Below are 4,708 nucleotides of genomic sequence, written 5' to 3'. Positions count from 1 at the left end.
CGTCCTTCCTTATAATCTTATACCACCGGTTGTATCTCGAGCCCATGATCTTTTCTATCCTTTCTTGTTTTTGTTTCAATTTCTCTCTGTTCTCCAAAATTTCACCTTCCAATTCTTCCACTTCTTCAACTCTCACCCCCAACCCTTCTAAATAACTCTTTCTTTCTTGCTCCCATCTTCCTATTATCTTCCCCTTCTTCCATCTTTCTTTCATTTCTTCCAGGCATTTCCTCGCTATTCCCCCTCCTTTGCCTTCTTCTAGTTTCCTTTCAAATTTCCATGCTCTCTTACTTGCTCTGCCTCTCATCTTCTCTCTCTCCACTTCATCTCTTACCATATATCCTGGTGTCCTCCAATTTAAGCCAAATATCCATCTGAGATATCTCTCCAGTATATCTTCTACCTTCTTCCTTTCTTTCCATCCCCATATTTCCGCCCCGTATCCCATCACTGTCCATATTAAGGTGTCGTATAACCAGATCCTTCTTTCCCAATCCTTTTTCCACATTCTTTTCCCTATCCCCCAAACTTCCCTCATTACTCTCGCCGTCTTACTTCTTCTCTCTCTATTGTGCGCCTCTTGTCCCCCATTTGCCTTCATTGTGTATCCAAGGTATTTAAATTCCTTAACTTCCTCTAATTTTTTCAGTTTCCATCTCCAGTCATACTTTTTCTTCCTTCCTCCACACTTTCTGAATCTCATTATTTTTGTTTTCTCTATACTCAATGTTAATCCCTTCCTGTCCAGGTATCCCTCTAGCCTGCTTATCATCGATCTCATGTCTTGTTCCTCCTCCGCCATCAACGCTACATCATCCGCATATATTAATGTGTATATCTTCTTCCCTCTCAGTCTCACACCTCCCCATCCACCCTTCTTCATATAATCTTCCATATCCGCAATTAATAGATTGAAGAGTATCGGGCTTAACGGGCACCCTTGTCTCATACCCTTCGCCATCCAGAATGTTCCTCCACTCTCTCTCTCTCCCCATTCTCACCCTACTCTTTGTTTCTCTCAGAACCTCCTCTACCCTGTCTATTAGTCCCTGCCTTACTCCTCTCTTTCTTATCGCCTTAATTAATACTTCTTTGTCCACCGAGTCAAACGCCGCTTTCAAATCTATGTATAATATTGTCATCTTTCCTTTCTCCTTTCCCAGTTGTCTATTTATTAAGTAGTTTAATGCGAATATTTGGTCCATCGTCCCCATTTCTTTTCTAAATCCTGCTTGATTATCGGGAATCAAATTCTTCGTTTCTGCCTCCTTCCTTATTCTTTCAGCTAGTATCGCTGTGTAGATCTTGTATATCGATGACATAATTGTTATTCCTCTGTAATCCTTTACCTTTTGTCCTTCTCCTTTCTTTATTATTGGAATTATTTTCCCTTCCTTTCATTGTTCCGGCCAACCTTCCCCCCTCCAGACCCGTTTATATATTTCCCATATCCATTTTACCATTTCTTCTCCAAATTTCCACGCCTCGTTCGGTATCCCGTCATTGCCTATTGCTTTTCCTGTTTTCAATTTCTTTATTACGTTTCTTACCTCCTCTAGATCTATCTCTTCCTCTTCTTGCCTATCCCTTCCCCCTTCTCCCTTCACCACCCTATTCTCCACCCCACCCATTAATTCCAAGAAGTACTCCTTCCACTCTTCCAACTTTATCTCTTCGTTTATCCTCTTCCTTCTCTTTCTTACTCCATCTATCAACTCCCATACCTTTCCTTCCGTTCTTGCTTCCCCTATCTCTCTTATCATCCTTTCCTTTTCCTCTTTCTTCTTCCTTTCGAACATTTCTCTGTACTCCCTTCTCTATACCTTTCCACCTCTCCTTTACCTTTCCTCCATTTTCTCAGTTCTCTCCTCATTTCTCTTTTTCTCTCCCTGCATTCTTTATCCCACTACCCTCTTCTGTTCTTGTTAGCCATTCTCCCATCCTCATTTTCGTTCTCCTCTATTACTTTTCTTATCCTCGACATTCCTACTTCTATTTCTTCTTGTAGTTCCCATTTTCCTCCTTCTATCGTCCCTAACCTCTTTTTAAATTGCCTTCTTCCCTCCTCGCTACATGTTCCTTTCCTTCTTACTCTTTCTCCCTCTCTCCTTCTCTGCTTTCTCTTAAGCTTATCTCTCACCCATACTATTAATGGATGATGATCTGAGTCTACTCTTTCTCCCACTTCCAGTCTCTCCACTTTTTCTCTAACTTTCTCCTCCCCTATAACGTAATCTATAACTGTTTCGCGTTTCCCTCCTGTGTATGTAAATACACCTTCCTCATCTCCTTTCACGCCTCCATTCAATATCATCCATCCTCTTTCCTCTATATACTCCAATAGTTTTCTACCGTCCCAATTTATTTTCTTGTCCTTTGATCTTCTCCCTCCTCCTTCCTTTCTTCCCTCTTCCTCTTCTTCCCATCCTCCTTCCTCACCCGTTCTAGCATTAAAGTCTCCACCTATTATAATCCTTACCCCCTTTTCCCCCTCTTCCGTCCAATCTTTCAAGCCTTCCAGTTTCCTGTCTATATCATTATTTACATATATATTATTCTCCAACTTTCTTCTCCTACTCTTATTTTACATTCGATTTTTTCTTCTTCTTCTTCCAACCTTTTTTCTTCTTTTACCTCTTCTACTCTTTTCCGTATTTCTAATAACATGTCTTCACTCGCCCTTCCTTTTTTGTTCTTCCTGGTCGCTATCTGCACTCTCCATCTGTATTTGCTTGGGATCTTCTCTTTCATCTTCTCCCATCCCCTCTCATCCAACCATGTCTCCATATATTCCTATTATTCTCCAACTTTCTTCTCCTACTCTTATCTTACATTCGATTTTTCCTTCTTCTTCCTTTAACCTTCTTTCTTCATTTACCTCTTCTATTCCTTTCCGTATTTCTAATAACATGCCTTCACTCGCCCTTCCTTTTTTGTTCTTCTTGGTCGCTATCTGCACTCTCCATCTGTATTTGCTTGGGACCTTCTCTTTCATCTTCTCCCATCCCTTCTCATCCAACCATGTCTCCATATATTCCTATTATTCTCCAACTTTCTTCTCCTACTCTTATCTTACATTCGATTTTTCCTTCTTCTTCCTCCAACCTTATTTCTTCTTTTACCTCTTCTATTCTTTTCCGTATTTCTAATAACATGCCTCCATTCGCCCTTCCTTTTTTGTTCTTCCTGGTCGCTATCTGCACTCTCCATCTGTATTTGCTTGGGATCTTCTCTTTCATCTTCTCCCATCCCCTCTCATCCAACCATGTCTCCATCATTATCACCACGTCCCATTCCTTTATCCCTTCCCAGAACTCCTCATCCTTGTTTGCTATACCCGCCACATTCCAGAAAACCACCTTCCATATCTCCTCCTCCTTTCTGTCTTTCTTTTTCTCTCTCTCTCCATAACCCTTATCCTCATCTTTGTCCTTTCTTCATACATTCTCTTCTTCATCCTGTTTTTTACCTTCATCGTCCCCTTCGTCTTCCTCTTCTGGATTGCTTCCATCCTCTGCCTCTCTTATTCTTCCCCCTCCTTCTTCCACACTCTCCCTTCGCTGTCTCGCAATATCTCTTCATCCTCTCCCCACTTCCACCATTTTCTTTCTATTTGAATTTTTCCATATCGTACCCTTACTCTCTTACCTTTTCCTCTCTCCTGTCTTGCAAGTCTTCTAAATTCCATCTCACCTTCTTCTCCTTCCATGTCAGGTCATCATCTATTCTTATCCCTCTTTCTCTTAGTCTTCTTCTCTCTATCATGAATCCTTCTTTTCTGTTCTAGTCCCTGCAGACCTATTACTGTCAACTGTCATTCTTACACCTCCCTCTCCGCCATCTTCAATGACCTTCTTACAACTCACTTCCGTCTCTATTCCTATCTCCTTTAGAATTTCTTTAACCTCTTTTTCTACTTCGTTGCTATTTTCCTTTGTTCCTTTTATAACTATGTTTTTTTTTCTTTTTTCTCTCTCTCTCATTTCTAATTTCTTATCTATCTCCTTTAGCTTTCTTTCCAATCCCTTCTCTCTTACATCCTCTTCTTTTCCTATTCCCCCCTCTTTTATTTTTAATAGCGTCTTCTCCATTTCCATTATTCTCTCTTCCATCTCTTCTTTTTCTCTCATCCATTCTTCTTCTCTCTCTTTCATAAGTCTTTTTAAAACTTCCAGCTCTTGTCTAAATTCCCTCCCCTGTTCTCTCATTATCTCCTTCATCTCCTTTATCCCTTCTCTCATCTCAACTTGTACCTCATTCTTTATCTCTTCTATCCAGCTTCTTTCGTCTTCTTCGTAATTTCCTTGCCTTCTTTTTGCGGCGATCTTTGCACATTTTTGCTCCTGTTGAAAGCCCATTCTTCTGTTTCCCCCCCCCTCTCTCTCTCTCTCTCTCTCTCTCTCTCTCTCTCTCTCTCTCTCTCTCTCTCTGTGTGAGTATTGCTAGTTCACTGTATTCTTGCTCCTGCATAAAGTGAAGATTGTTGCTGCTGTAAGCTGCCTCCGGGCTAATTTGTTGCAGGTTTGAGCAGGTCTTTGGTTGCTTGTTAAGAATTGATATAAGGTCTTTCTTTCCCTGCAACTTGAATGTCGGATATTTCGAGGTAAAAATTGCTTCTATTCTAACCTCTATCTGACTAGATTGTCTTTTGGTGAGGATTTCTGCTGCGCATGCTCTTGGTTTCTGCTTCCCATTTTTCTCTGCGCAT

At 40.9% G+C, this 4,708-nt stretch overlaps 1 pseudogene; it reads right to left on the bottom strand.

Moving 5' to 3' along the window:
- Positions 1-2,821: 2,821 nt before the first annotated feature.
- LOC139786482 (uncharacterized) lies at positions 2,822-4,447 on the bottom strand (annotated as a pseudogene).
- Positions 4,448-4,708: the final 261 nt, after the last annotated feature.

Source organism: Temnothorax nylanderi, unplaced genomic scaffold (genome assembly GCF_030848795.1).
Source record: "Temnothorax nylanderi isolate EJ_2023f unplaced genomic scaffold, tnyl_v1.0 TNYL_tig1049_pilon, whole genome shotgun sequence".
NCBI classification, from domain to species: Eukaryota; Metazoa; Arthropoda; class Insecta; order Hymenoptera; family Formicidae; genus Temnothorax; species Temnothorax nylanderi.
Note: the sequence above shows the minus strand (reverse complement) of the source record. Positions and strands in the feature narration are given on the sequence as shown.